General features: G+C 39.6%; 1 protein-coding gene across 1 annotated transcript in view; it reads right to left on the minus strand.

Moving 5' to 3' along the window:
* LOC105277614 (tyrosine-protein kinase-like otk) overlaps positions 1 to 16,535 on the minus strand; it is a 94,617-nt gene that overhangs the window by 19,303 nt on the left and 58,779 nt on the right. The window lies entirely within an intron of this gene.

Here is a 16,535-nt window from a genome sequence, read left to right on the forward strand (position 1 = left end):
GCAATTAAAGCCGCATCGGAATACATCTCGCATCGTGCCAGTTACGCCGAATACAGCGTGCAATCGTGTGCATACGCGATATATATTCAGATATTATATTCGGCCGATGTACCGCATATAAATTTTGCGCGGCAGTCGGCGTCGATATGAATATTTCGGAAATCGGTGCACGCGCGCACACGCGCTCGAAATCCGCGCGGAAATCCCGACGGAATGCGGGAAGTTCTCCAATTTTCTGGCTGGCATGGCAAATCGCTCCTGGAATGCAATACTAAGTTCGTCGCGGAATATCGTCACGGATGCGACGCGATCCTCGCGAGCTTTCTTCGAGCCGGTACGTGCTAATCGAGGAGGATTCGTGAGGCTCTCACGATCGGCGCGGTGCGGCGCAAAAAGAAGAAATTGCGGGTGTTATAATTTTCGTAAGCCGGTCTCCGCTTACTTCGTTCTTCTCTCCGGATTTCCGATGGCGAAATTGCGAAAGGTTCCGATACTGTTGGATAACGCCTACGAGATACGCGGAGGGAGAAAGCTACGAAGAGATTATTTCTCGCTCCAAGTTTTCCCAAATAAATGTCGTTATTTGGAAAAGCTGTTTTCCCCAGAGATTTCCTGCGCTTGTATTTTTTTCTTCTACTTTTTTCGAACATTTATTGGGGTATCTAATTTTACTTTTTCTTTTTCTCTTGGGAGGAAGGGATACATATGTGTGTGTTTGTGTCCGTTCATGTCAGTTTCCACACGATTTTATGGTGACTGATAATCTCACAATTCTGTAATGCGAAAAATAAATCCAAAAGCAAAAGAAAAGTTGATTGTTATTGCATGTTAAGCTCGAATAAATTTCGAAATACGCAAAACCTGCGCATAATATTGCCGCGATATTGCTAATTTAAAGATATTTATTAATACAGGGCGAGATATAGTAATTATCTCATTTTGTCCGTGCACGCGTTTTCTGCAAACACGCCAATTGTATTCGTTAAAAGTATATCTGCACATCGCCAACTAATGAATATTAAAGCTTAATGAAGCATCTCTAATTAACGAGATTGTCGAAGTAAACAGAGGAAGGTAAATCCCAGAGATGTTATCTTTGTGCTTCAAACGAGAGTCTTTTTGATTATATTTATAATCCTAAAAGTCTACAAAAGAATGTTTTTGATAATATGGATAATAACAGAATATGTATGGAAAAACATACGCACAAAGGTTTCGCGCTTGTAACCACAGAAAAAAAAGTACTTTGCATGCACGTTCATCGATTGGCTGACCTAATTACGAATTAATTCCTATTCTGCGATGTGTGATTGTGATGTCGACCCACGCAATCATAATAGTTTACGTCCAAGAGCAACTGACGTGCATCAAGGATGATTGTCAATGAGTTTATCATGTGACGTTATCATATTTTCTGCAATTTCTGCAATTTATTAATCGATGCCGCCTCGAGTGACTGTTAATTTTGCACCATTTCACCCGTTCGTTTAATCCGTATTATTCATTGTGTCGCAGCAAAATATAATACCGCATAAGTATACCCTGCATAACGGAAATTCTCGCGGTTATTCACGGTATCTCGAAAATATTTCTTCTCGGGTCGTTTCGATTTCGTTGGGGCAATAACGTTACGGCAGTTTTACGATTCAAGTTAAATCGATGGGACTCGACGACGAGGGGACGACGAATCCGCCGTGACACGCTTACAAAATCGAAAAACCTGCAGCGTTCGGTCGCGCAGTTATTCCCGGGAGATATCCGCCCCCCGGCATCCCCCTCGTAGTTTAAGGGACTTTTACTATCTTGACATGGCGACGGCAATAAATGAGAACGCTCGCGTTTATTCGCCTGAAAAACAATGGAGATAAACCCGCGGCAGTGCGAGCATTCGCCATCGTTACGGGACGGCGTGCACGTGTGTGCGTGACGCCCCATCCCCAACGTGCGGGGTGGCTCGTGGCGCTGATATTGCGTGGCCGCGCGCGTCGCAAGTGGAAAACATTGAAAAAGCCGTGGCAAATATTTTCGCCACAAAACGCGCCAGCGGTCCGCGACGTTTCCCGGTACACGTTGCACGGTAAATTTCACCGGGAAATTTACCGGATACGGACGACAGTTCGAGGGTGAGTTTCATCTCGTGCCCGTGCCGGCGAGGAAATATCGGTCGTCAACGTTGGTCAACGTATTAGTGGCAATATTGCCGGGGCAGTAAGAAGTAAAAAACAATATTGTCCTCCGAATGTTCAGTGTGAACGATCAAAGTATTTCCGATTGGTAATCGATTGCATTAAACGTGGAATCGGAAGTTGTACGAGTAATACGAAGTAATGAATACCATCAACGCGTGGATATTAAAAATAACGTCAAAGGATTATTACATTGTATGATTGGCATTATATTAAAAAAATTTAGTAATTTATATTATTAACTCGCTATGCAAAATGTTAATTGCTCGATGTTTCTTAATTGTCTTGAAAAACGAACTTCCGTGAAACGACGATATTCGATACACGAAACGGAGGAATTAAACGGCTCGTCGGTTAATCGCTCAAAATGAATTTCCGCTCGTAGCGAATTTCGGTATAGCTCGCATGTAAAACCACGGAGAGCTCTCTTCAAGATAAATGCTCGCTGTAAAGTGCGCGTTTCGCCCCGTAATTTCTGCCTTGTGCGGGTATACGGGCGCGCTTATACTTGCCGTTTAACTCGGCTAGGCTTCGACCCGGCGTGCACCCGGGATACAATAGGCCTCAGGAATAATTACGAGATTGCGAGAATTATTGCTCGAGAGATCCCCTTTCCTGTTCTTCGACATTACGCCATTCCGCCGCTCGGAGAGCTATTAAAACTCGACGTCACAATGGCCCATTCTCATGTGGCCTATCGCTCACTTGTGATCCATCGTGCACTCGTTACATGCGTGTACATGCGTTATAAAAATTATCTCGCACCAGCGCTAAGATGACTTATCATATTTATAATTATATGTTTAAGATTTAAAGGATATTTTATTCATTATTTGATTTATTTGTAATTTGCAAAGTGGTCCCAAGATATGTCAATATAGGAAATATCTCTGATATAACGGAAAATAATGACTGTTTTATGAGGACGGTGTAGCTTACAAGTAACACTACCCAAGTGTCACACGCCGATTTTGATAAGCTTTGAATATGTTGTTGTCTAGGTCAAAATATGAGATACATATTTTTTTATATCGGCCCGTTTTGCCATTAAGGGGGTGAAACACCATTGAAAATTTTAAAATTTATCTTTCAGCAAAACTTCAAGCATATTTAACGACAATTCAACCATATATGATAAGGTCATATTCTGAAAACGCATTTTTCAAAAATAAGCTAAAAGTACCTCTATATCGCTACATACGCACCCCGTCCGTATTCCAAAAATCCAAAAATTGTGGAGGGGGAAAGGAATTTCGAAAAATATGACATTTTCGAAAAATCTGATTGCACTGTTATAAAGTACATTAGAATCCATAAAACTTTTACTTGAAACTTTTTCTTATATGTTTTATTGTTTCGACGGTATTCGCTAAGAAATATAAAACCCGATTTTTTTCAAGAGGGTGTTTCACCCCCTTAATGGCAAAACGGGCCGATATAAAAAAATATGTATCTCATATTTTGACCTAGACAACAACATATTCAAAGCTTATCAAAATCGGCGTGTGACACTTGGGTAGTGTTACTTGTTAGTAAGCTTGCTATAATAGAGCTACATTCCAGCACTTCATTAGTTATAAAATAACTGTACATACGCTACCGCAAAATTACTGCATCTTCCATCAAACCCAGCCTGCGACATTGCGTAATATATACACATACCGGCATTTATGTGTTCTGTCGAATGCGTCTACGGGGTAATTCGTCGCCCGCAGCCATCAGTGACAAAGACAGGCGGGAAGGAGATGAGGTACATGTTCCGGTCGGCGCAAGAGGGAGATACTGAGCGACAGTCGTCCCAGGTGTCGTGGGACACGCAATAAAGTGCAATTGCATGTACATAGAACACTTCGCGCCCGGCGCGTTATTCGCGCGAGGAACGCCCAAGCAGACATGGTGGTATTAAACGTTGCCAACATACCCGCTTGCGAGTACACGGGACTACAATTTCGCGATTGGATACGGAGGCAAATAGCGTGGCAACAGGTGTAATTGACAGAGCGACTTCGGCGATCTTGTCGCCCAACTTAACGTCGCGGGGGTAACAATATTCCTTGATGTATGATGTATGATGCACGAAGTCTGTTTTGTGTGCAGCTGTTCAAGAACATGGAATACCATATGATGTACTATGGTAGTAAAATGGTGAATCGGTGAGTGGCGAATGGTGCCGATTCTCTCATCCGTGGTTGCCATAGACGTAGTAAGAATAGACCAAGCGTGTTCTCCACGCTCTTTCTCTTGGCGTTGAATATCAGGTAGAAAAGGATAGAGAAAGCAGATGTGGTGTAGCTCTCTCTCCCTAATAATAAAAGAAGAGTGCCTACTTTCCACTCTTTCTTATCACTCACTCTTCTTTTATTAGAGAGAGAAAGCTACATCTGCTTTCTATCTTTTTCTATCTGATATTCTATCAATCTATAGTCTTCTATCTTTTCGGAATCCTTTTTGGGATAATTTGAGTTGACTCAATGATTGAGATCTAAGTAATATTTTCGTTTCTGAAATGTAGTAGGCAACGTTTTGGTTTGAACGTCAAATCCCAAACTCCAGATTGCAATCTCAATCTCCAATACACGGTCCGATGCTTAAGAAAACATCAGTTTGACATGTACACGTCTACGTTCAAGCATAATGTACTTGAGGCATAACATCTGTCATATTTCAAGTAGAATTAACACATTTCCTCGCAATTCGCTAAAATCTACATCAGCTTGCGCATTCGGAGTTACACGGACGCCACTAATGTATGCACACAGACGTTCAGAAATGATGCTCAATGCATCAGGAGCACCTGAACGCAGCGACGTAGCTGATTGGCGGGCTCTCGCACGTCGTCGATCGCGGAAACGCACGACCGGACGTGCATTATGTATGCACGTGCACATACGGTTTAATATATGATACGCCTATTGAGAATCGCGGCGTGTGCTCGTTTACGAAGGCACGTTGCTAACAAGCACAGTCGCCGGACGGGCATCCCCGCCTGATGAAGGGCGCAAACGACTGACCTCGCGCGCACGTGCGCAAGCGCGGTGCGGCACGCTGCATGATGCAAGTGCAACCGTTGCAGGTGCAACCGTGGTATCCCAATCTGCCGCAGCTGCGAGGCACGGCGGTTGTCTTCAAAGGGACAACGAGGTCGCGCTAAACGACGTGGGATCGATGCGTACTCGAGTGGAATTTCAATTTCGACCGACGCCGAGAAACGGCCTGATGTCGACGAGTCTCTCTGAGAAAAATCGGAGCCTTCCGCCCCCGCGTTCCTCGTGCACCGTTACAAATTCGTTAGGTAGGCGTCCCCTCAGCTGCGTCTTGCAGGTGCACATTCTACGGTCGAAACGACGGGTTGCATTAACATTCTGGGGTAGAAAAAAAAGAGCGTATGATACGATACCTACGTTTGTAATGGAATCGTATGTGACGCGTGTGTTGCGTGAGTGTGAGATGTTCGATTATAATATTTATAGGATTTCAAAGAACGTTCTCTCTCTCTTAAAATGGAGATCGTTTCTTTGCGGCAGATATGAATTTTTATAGCATTCATAAATCCTTGTTTATACATTTATTTATAATACGTACATCAAAATATATCAAAATGTATTTCATGATATTTGAAATATCAAATATAATACAAAAATTAACACCGCATATATTGAGAGCTAAAGTGACATTTCTCTCTCAATATATGCGGTGTTAATTTTTGTATTATATTTGATATTTCAAATATCATGAAATAAATTTTGATATATTTTAATGTACGTATTATATTTTTGATTAGCCGAATTCGCGCTATTTTTATGGGCAGACGGTGGTTCTGCCTGACGGTGACGTCGCGCGTCAAGAATTCCTCGCGAGATTGCATGCGAATGTCCGCGGTGACTGAATTGATCATTAGGGGAAACGATAGAGGAAGTATCTCTGCGAAAGTGCATATGAATGTACGAGGAATTCATAGGAGTAGATCGGATGCCAGTAGCGTGTATTTACCGCAAGGCCGCAAAGGGCGAACCATCACACGTGTTTGTAATTCGTCCTATTACGTGATGAGATTGTATCTTTGATTGGATTCAATTCATCTAAACGTCGTGATAATATATATTCACGACGTTATACAGGGTGGGGCAATAACTATTACCACCTTAAATATCTTCTAATTTATAAGGTCCAGAGGAAAATTTATGTAATCAAAATTATACGGTACGAAGGGGGCTAACATATGGCGATAATAATTTTTGTCCTGGTGGAGGCGCTTCGAAGATATCAAGGTCACCTTCATTTTTTTTTAATAGGTTCGGTATGTTTTTTTTCCATAATTTTATAGAGGAGCTTAAAACAAGTAAGGAACTCATGACACAAAATTATTGAACAAGATTAAATGTAAATGAAAACGATAAAAAATACATTTTTATATTAAATGAAATTTACGTTTAAAAGATGTACGAAATGACGCTTTATTAGTATGTTTTGTCGGAATGTTTTGATTTTGACATTTCTTATAAATGAGGATCAACTTGTTCTTCAAACGGATACATCGATGAAAATAAATAGTGACGTAAACTTATTTCAATGAAAACAAAGACCCTTTAAAGGCCATCTTAATAAGTTCACAGGATAAGATAAACATAAAAAGTAGTATCGATAGATAAGTCAATCGTGCAAGATGTATTCATTTGAAGAACAAGTCGACATGATCCTCATTTATGGAGAATGTCAAAAAAATTCAGTGAGAGCGCAAAATTTATACGCTGAACGATATCCTAATCGCACTCAGCCTTCGCGTCGAACATTTAAAATCCTATTTATTTTCATCGATGTATCCGTTTGAAGAACAAGTTGATCCTCATTTATGAGGAATGTCAAAATCAAAACATTCCGACAAAACATATTAATAAAGCGTCATTTCGTACATCTTTTAAACGTAAATTTCATTTAATATAAAAATGTATTTTTTATCGTTTTCATTTACATTTAATCTTGTTCAATAATTTTGTGTCATGAGTTCCGTACTTGTTTTAAGCTCCTCTATAAAATTATGGGAAAAAAACATACCGAACCTATTAAAAAAAATGAAGGTGACCTTGATATCTTCGAAGCGCCTCCACCAGAACAAAAATTATTATCGCCATATGTTAGCCCCCTTCGTACCGTATAATTTTGATTACATAAATTTTCCTCTGGACCTTATAAATTAGAAGATATTTAAGGTGGTAATAGTTATTGCCCCACCCTGTATATGTATATATAAAATATACGTACAATATATAATATGTAATAAATAACATAAAATATATATTTAATAATGTATGTGTGTAATGCTATGTAATTTACGTTACGAACAATATTATCACTATATTCGTAACATAAATTACATAGTATTACACATACATTATTAAATATTTATATTATTTATTAAATATTATATATTGTTTGGCTTCGAACGATGTAACAACGCAGAAATGAAATCAATTTTTTCCTATATGGTTTAATTCTACCTGAAAAATGTTCTACTTGTGAAAGAGTTTACGCGAGATTTATTTAACACATTTTTCATGCTCGGTCACATTTCGTTTAGAGTCTCGTTGGGAAGTTTCGAGAGGTGATTTCTTTCTAACGAAAGTAATATAATTCTCGAGTTAAGGTGTTCGAGATAATGCGGTATTAAGGCTAACTCTGGACGAATGAAAGCAACGTGGAACTTTAAACGATATCGAGGAAAAAAGGATGAACGCGAGTTTGCGCGCGCTTGTCTCGTTCCAAATTGTAACTACATTAGCAATTATTTCAGTTTAATATAAAACAATGTTACACACACACATACATCTTAATCAATATCAGTTTTATAAACAGATGAATATTCAGATTTCAATTTGGCAAAAATATTTTCAATTGTATTACTATTTACAGAGAATTGGCAGAACGGCGCATCGGGGGTAATTACGATATATCGGTTATATCGTTAAATAGTGCAGTATCTCGTGCCGCGTGCCGATGTATATATAGTTCTGCCGCCAAATTATAGACGATGGTGGTGTGCGGTAAGCTGAGACTAGCATTTGCGGGTTAATTATATCGGGTAGCCGCGTTGTCGTCGGCAGCGAAAATAACGCCGCCGAACCAGAGTATCGATATATTGTCAGAGAGGAACGATTAAGCGAACTATTTCCAACTGCTCGTTGTTTCTGAGAGATCCATTTGCTCTTGATCGTGTGTTTTTGCTAATCGAGCGAATCAATCGAAAAAAAAGAGAAAAAGGACGAACGGTCTAATAAATTTTTCAGTAAATGTCATTACTGGATATGCTTCTTAAACAATCATTGTTCTTAATTTTAGTAATACATTTGGTGAGAGCTGGACAAATTTTGTTGAAGTGTGAATATACCACTTAATCACGTTGATTTCTGCGATATCTGTCATTATCGTTTCGGATAAATAATGGAGAATAAAAATATTACTATTAATTTTAATATTATTAATATTATTTGTTATCTTTATTATTACATTTATTATCTCTGTATGAATGCATATAAATAATAAAAAAATAGCTAATTTTTATTTCCACAAAATTTGATATGTGTATATGTATACATATACATTTATATACCTATATAGAGGAAAGACGCCAAACTGACATACCATTTTGTTTGTGGAGATTATCTCTTAACTTAAAGCTCGAAATAAAAATTTGTATACACATATATATACTAGAAACTGCCTCCTATTAGATGGTATTATACTTTTTATAATATCGTTTCTAGTTTTTAAGAAAATAACGTTAAAAATCAGTTAGACATTCAGAACATATGTTTAGGATATAAAGTTATTTGATACTTGATTCTGATATATTGTACTAAAAATTGTAAAAGTAGACGTTATTTACTTATGAGAAAGTGTTGTAATATTTAGTCACCTAGAAACACAGAATAGAAGCTTCAATAAGATGTTTTTAATCTATATGTGGTTTTGTCAGGCTTTTGATATGCAGCGTAAATAGTAATTTAGTAATTAAGTTAATGGAATATTTCAAAACGGTTCTATTTAATTTAAATTAATCAAGAGACACGGTAGTGTCTCGCGCCATTTAATTAACACAATACTCTTTCTAAGAAATAGGGGTATATCTCTTTAGGACGTCTATATCAGTTTCGACGCCTTTATTGTAAAAGTATATAATATCGATATTATATATAATACCTAGATATTTCATGAAATACCGATTCTCGGTAGTTAAATTATAATTAATTATTCTATGAAATAACTAATTATACGCTTTAGCGGTAACATATATAAAAAGGAATGTACATGTATCATCTGAATATATTTTCTGTAAAGAAGGAGGAGAGACCGTCTGAGAATTTTACGATTGAGGACGCTTCCATGTCCTCAATCGATTTCGAAATCGATTTTTCGGGGTATAAATAGATAAGGAGAAAAAAGAGAAGTACAGTGAAATGTATTCCCTGTGACTTTGTACGTGCATGCGTCAAAGAACGAATAAATTCCTCCGAGGCATGACGTGTCTTCCGGCTTAGTCCTTTCTAGAGAGCATGCAAGGATTTTCTTTCTCGCTCCGCCTTTCTCTCTCTCTCTCTCTTTCTTTCCCTGTCTTCCTTTCTTCGCGTTCCTGAGCTTATAGATGTACACGACCGCTACATTCTGCTTGCGCAATCCGAACGCGATTTTCAATAGACGTTCTGCGTGAACGTGCGATCGTCCTTTGAAGTGATAATGCAAGACTGATTGTTCAATGAAATAATGTATTGTTGTCTTTGCAAGACTGCGCGATAGTAATTATCGCTTTGTCGTTTAAGATGAGCTCGTTACGATTAATGCATTTCTCCCTCTACCTCTTTCTTGAATTAATAGGTCACATCGATTATTTAATGATGAGAAGATTATTGCGAAGATTATTCTATATATTTCTTTATATGGAACGCGTATAAGGCACAACAAATATTTGAGATCAACACTTGAAGAAAGATTATATCATGTATGAAAATCTTGTCTTGAGACTGACTATCTATATGTATTTATATTTTTGACATTATATTATTATATTACACAAAATTTATGCATTCTATAAATAATCTATTCTTCTCTGAATCCTAAATATTTCGGCCTCACTTATCTGTTTAATCTTCTTAAAAGAGTGGACAGAAATATTCTTCACACACGCGTTATTCACAATAAAATCTCTGCTTAATTAATTATATCCCACGCAAATTTCTCCATTTTCCTACAGCCATTTACAAACAAAGGATCTACATACGTACGCCATTTGGAGAACAACAGAAATGCCAAAAGCACTGCGAAAGGGAAACTTCAAGCACTTTCTTCATGTCTCCGCTCGGTTCTCCGCGGTATTATGGTATCTTCGCGTTGCGGGCTCGAGAAAATGCATGCAATGGCGAGGGTTAATCGTCTGTTCGGAGGTGCGGAAAGCGCGCGGGATCGTGCTTAATTGCCTCGCTCTGAAGCAAACCAGGAAGCCTTCACGGCTGGCAAGCAGCAGTCGCGCGCGTACGGGTTTCCAATTAAAAGTTGCTTGTTTTCCCGCGCTGCGGCCCTTTCGCCAAGTTTTGACACAGCCCCTCGCAGGCCGGACTGCCGTGCAATTATCCCCGTCGTCAGTTCGCCGTGGAAATTAGGTCGAGCAAACGTTTAATTTCTCGTGCCGCGCCGACAGTGGTCAACTGTCATCCGCGTGCGATACAGAGCGACCACCGTGCGACCTCTTCGCATGCCATCCCTCCGTCGTTGTGGGCGCTTGCATTTTTGATACCTTCAGCTGCGCGGCATCACACAGGGTAGAATCTCTCCAGAGTGCCGTACGATTGTGCCGCGATGTATTATCATCAGAAAATAATGCGAGTAAATTGATAAGCAGCGGAAGGCTCCGCGTTCTCCGTTCTTGTAGATTAATGCATATTTTACGCTCGGAACCATAAGAAAATGATGCTCGATGAAATACGAAGACTTCCGTTCGCTCTGTAATTTTATCGATGCTGCATTGCATCCACCTGAACACGATATTTTTTTTATCGTTTTTTTTATCGACGTTCTCATTGCACGCTGTGGGAGCAGCAAAGTTCACGATATCTCCGCGGATTAATTGCAATAATTATATGAAACTATATAATTATATATACGTATAACCATTGTAATCATTATACATAGTTTAATACATCAGCACTGGGCATTTTCGGAATCCATCCATCAATATCTATTTCTTGCTTCTTACGTCCCTCTCTCTCTCTCTCTCTCTCTCTCTCGGCAAATGCCCATTTGCTCGGACCATCCGGCAGCTTTGCGGGCGCCACTGAAATCGGTGGTGAGCGCTTAAACCGAGAGACGAACGTGCTGGACGCCGTGAGGGAGTCCTTCCGGTCACTTCAACTTTTGATGGCGGCATGCAATTGTCCAGGGTGCTATTCCTTCCCACCGTTAACTCACCGTTTCTCCGTTTCCCCGTCTCTCTGTCCCTTACTTTCTTCCTCCCCCTCTTTCTGTCTCTGTCTCTCTCTTTCTCTTTGACTCCGGTGGCGGTGTAATTAACTGCTGTCAGTGGCACGTGTGCTCCAAACGAGGCTGGTGAGCGGGATGAGGCGGTCTGAGGAGGCGGTAGGATGGACGGCGAGGTCGTCGGTGGTGAGGACGGCGAAGAGGAGAATCACAGCGAGACGAGTATGGGGAGGGAGAGAGAGAGAGGGGGGTGAAAATTTCGAGTCCTACCGATTCTCACGCCATTGCGCTCTCCCGTGAGTCTCCGCCGGTTCCCTCTCGCACCTTATCGTGATCACATTCTCGCTTAGGCAGCCAGCCCGACGTCGGGCTCACACTTTTATCTACCCACTTACCCCACTTTCGCGTCCCGGGCGTGAAATTGATCTCTACTCTTTGTTCACCGACTAGCGAAACTTCGGCAACTTTCCGGAAAGCCGGAAAAGTGGAAACGCGAGATTAGCTGTTGCGAAATCCGCGGATCGAGACAATATTATATAGCTTAACATTCGCCGCGTCGTCAAAAATTTCGAAGAATTTCCCACGACGGGAGATTCTTGGCGCAACAAATTTGAAGAGTAATAAAACGAAAAAGAGATAATGAATATCGTTGGTCATAATATTTCACGTATGAAATTTGCACAAGCTTATCAAGCTTAAAATTACTTTATTCCACTTAAAATATTTCGATTCCACAATTTTCAATTTTCTCGACCAGCAAAAACCTTCACATAGCAAATATATTAATTCTTCTAATGACATGTATGAAAAATTGAACGCATGAAAGATGTATCAATCAGAACACAGGCGCGAAGCTTTTATCGCGTAAATATAAATTGACACGCCGACGAATTGTTAAGAATTACGCTAATTTTATCCGAATGTCTGTTCCGGACGTGGTACTTGTGTTAAAAAGCAGTTTCAGATTCCAGTCTCGCACGTCGCGCTAATGTCACCGATGGTACCGAAGCTCAAACTGTAATTATATCAGCGAGCGGATGACGCCACCGAGCGCAAAACTGCTTCCGTGTCCATGTGCAATTTATTCGCCATTCTCATTCAATCTTAATTGGATCATTCCGCTTAACAGTTTGACGAACGACGTGACGCCGAGATCTGACTCGAAGGATGTCCGACGTGATTTAAATGATGCACATTGATACATTTATGCAATACGATTTCATGTCAAGATTGCACGCTCCATTCTCGGGAAGCTTGATATCAAATAATTATTGGTAGTATTCGTAATTTGTTTATATAAGACGCTGCATGTTTAAAGGGAATTATTTCAATTTTGTACAATATTAATTTGAGGTGCTTTGTGCACATTGATGCGTTCAGTATTTACAGTTGAAGACTCTCGAGTCTGAAACGTTCGATTTTTGTAGCTTCGCGATTTACAAAGCTTTATTATTGCTTACATTGTGCCGCGCTCTTTAAATTCGTAATGTCGGATATCCCACTATTATTCACGCGGAAGATTTTATTGAAATCCATTTAAATGTCGCACACAATGCGCCGTTTTCTCTTAATAATCCTCAAGCTTGCGAGCTTTCTTTCAATTATATTTTAATTCGAGGATTTTATTAACATCCCGATGTTTATTCAATTTTACCTCCTCCGCGACGCGAGACGTCCACGACGATAAAGAGACGTCATCGAGGATCTCTTAGATGTGTATCGCAATTTGATGTAATGTGGGCACATAATTCGCCACGTGAGTGTGCGCGGGTCTTGTCACAACAGCGAATAGAAGCGGCCGCTCAATCGGACGTGTCCTGTGCCCGAATGGTAATGGTCAACGACAGGTCAAAGGTAACCCGCGATACTCTCCGGTTTAAAGGACAAAGGAAATGTAATTCTCTCATGCAATTTCCTCGCTGGCGCCGAATGAAGTGCCGGAATTTGGCACTTCAAAGACCGCGGGAGTGACATCGTCATTCCGGCGGTATCTACTTTTCATTCCGCACTTGTTAGTTTTTTGTCGTGCCGTTATCGATCGCTTGCTGACTATTATAGGATGTAGCTTCGATACGTGAGACATCGCAGATCAATAAACCAATGAGGTACTTTTTTCTTTTTTTCATATATTATATTTATACATGCATACAGCGTGGCACGCGTAAGATGACGAAATCAACTTTGTCTTCTGTTACGTTTGAAAATGTTTGCTTGAGACTATGAAAAGCAGATCGCGATGGTAATATGATTTTCATAATTGTTAAACATTAATATTATATTACTGTCGAAATACATATTTCATTAAAAATTGCTCTAGAGATTGAACGGATGTTCCGGTGTTTCAATTTTAATATACTTTCCACGCGTATTAATTATTTTTGAATATTTATTATCATTTCACGTGACGTTACATATCATCTACAATTTTACTGTCAAAATAAAATTTTTATATAATTATAATCTTATTTCTATCATTGACGTTTCTGTTTCATTACGTTGCTCATTACGCTTATTAAGGGCTCATTAAATTTCCCACAAATTAGCGTTCTGTTCTATGCATTTATCCGATATCGAAAGCTTTGACAGTAAAATACGAATAAATACGCGATAGAAATAATTTAAGAAATTAATGACAGATACGTCAACAATTTAAGCAAATTACTCGATAATCCGACTTTATTTCTTGACACTCTAAACGCGTTTTAATCGAGAATTATTACTTCGTTCAGCGCGAATTGCCAGCAAGTTCCGACGCGGCGATCTCATTTTGTTGCGATTGTGTGTATGATATCCTCTTCAGACAAAATTGATTATCGCAGTAATCCATCCTTGTCTGCCGGACACTCGGCGAGCAGAGGGGTGTTACAGATTGTACGCGTACTCTCTTCAATCATTTGCTCTCGTCTCGGGTAAACGATCGGCCTGATTTTTAACTTCGGAACAAGTTCCGATCGTATTAATTGCATTGCGTTATTTCACCGGAACAACGTCGAAAGCGCGCGTAATAGTCGCCATCAGAGGGGAGAGAAAGAGAGAGAGAGAGAGAGAGAGAGAGAGAAGCGGTTGGAATTAATTTAGATTTTTTTGCGACCGCTGGTAGTTTGATGGCCTCTGACAAACGGCTAACCGCGCATTGGATCGACATAGCCGTTGAATTTACCGTGCAGGCGGGTCTAATTGTGATTGGCCGGCAGTGGTCGCACTGACAATTACACGGCGACATTTCTGTTGACACAATGACGGTTATCATTAAATTCGGTCCTCTCTAATTGCCCGCGGTCGCGCAAATGGCGCGAGAAAAGATCGAAATTAATTGGGTCACGTCGCGAACTGATCATTATAAAACAATAACTGTAACAAGCATACTTTGTACAGAAACCTGAAGAAATCGTAATAAATGCCAATATAATATGCTGTGTCTAAGGCATAGCAATGTATAACGTAGAAATTAATACGATAGTAAATTAATGCAATTTTGTTATTATTAAATTTCGCGGATAAACGGAGTAAATCAATTCCATTGGATTTATTATCTTGCATTTGATTGATATTATTGCTCAGATACTCTCTGACTCTAACTCCAGCTTCGCTTACTCACTCTCTGTCTCTGTCTTTCTCTCTCTCTCTCTCTCTCTAGTTATTTATCAAATATATATATATAAAATTATTTATCAAACCGTGCCTTTGCATAAAGCTTCTAAGATTCCTGGTAGAACAATAACCCTGACCGCCAACCTGATCATTAGCCGCAAGTCTGATCGCTCCGCCTGTTTGTATTATGAGCGATTCAAACGCAATATTCTATTTAAGCCGCAAGCGTTCCGAACGGAATCGTGATATGACCCGTGGCGTTTGCGCATTGTACAAGCAAATGCAATAATACAAATAAAAATAACACAACGATAATGCGTCAATAATGTTTCTAAAATTCATACTTAAATCGAAGATCCATTCTTCGAGTTCATTAATGCGTTTTATCGGCATTCTATACGAACACAATCTTACATATCAGAAATATGTCTCTTTTCATCAATTGATCATCGTAAATATTAGAGATATCTAATTAGAAATATTTTCTTTCTACATTTTAATGGAAGGAGCTTTAAAGTTAAGGTTCTTGAGGAACAGCTGATTAAATAAATAATTTTTTCCTCTTATCAAACGTCTTTAGTGTACTTCAATACTGTACTGCAATATGCTGCATATCGCAACTTCGCAAGACGGTCTTCCACCAGACGTTTAATAATATTGCGCACATTGCGGAGGTTATCGATAATGGATACTGAGACCTTCCGGAAACCTTTATAATCCTCACGATCGGTCCTCCGCGTTGCGCCATTATTGCGCTTCGCTTAATCGACCTGATTCCTTTCAGGTCATGAACGAGGTTGAACGAGAAGCAGGATGGAAGAAGAGTGGTCCCATCTTCCAGTTGGGATGCAATTTCAGGGCATTAATATTGCAAAAGCGACAAGTGCGGATGTGGCCGGTGCGCTGAGAATTCCAGTTTTCCTCTTTGCAGACTGTCATCTTGTACTCGGTGGATATCGAAAGAAATAAAATTGCACGCAAAAATTCATATTCTCCGTGGGGGTGCGATTTGCAGGGAATCTGCCGATTTGGCAGACGACATATTTCCGAAGATGCCTTACAGTAGTAGAGAAAAGAAATCATGGAAAACGCTGCACGAAATAATTTTCCCGTAATTAAGACAATTTATTTAATTCGAGAATTGAGATCATCTTTAAAAGCTCATGTAGATTATTATCTGTATATATACATATCAGAATAAATCAAAACAAAAACGAATTAGTGATTACATGTGTATTCAGATTTGAGCGGCGTATCGTCAATGATGCGAAGTCACCCGAGCGAGAGTAAGAAACT

This window comes from Ooceraea biroi, chromosome 7 (assembly GCF_003672135.1).
Source record: "Ooceraea biroi isolate clonal line C1 chromosome 7, Obir_v5.4, whole genome shotgun sequence".
Lineage (NCBI taxonomy): Eukaryota > Metazoa > Arthropoda > Insecta > Hymenoptera > Formicidae > Ooceraea > Ooceraea biroi.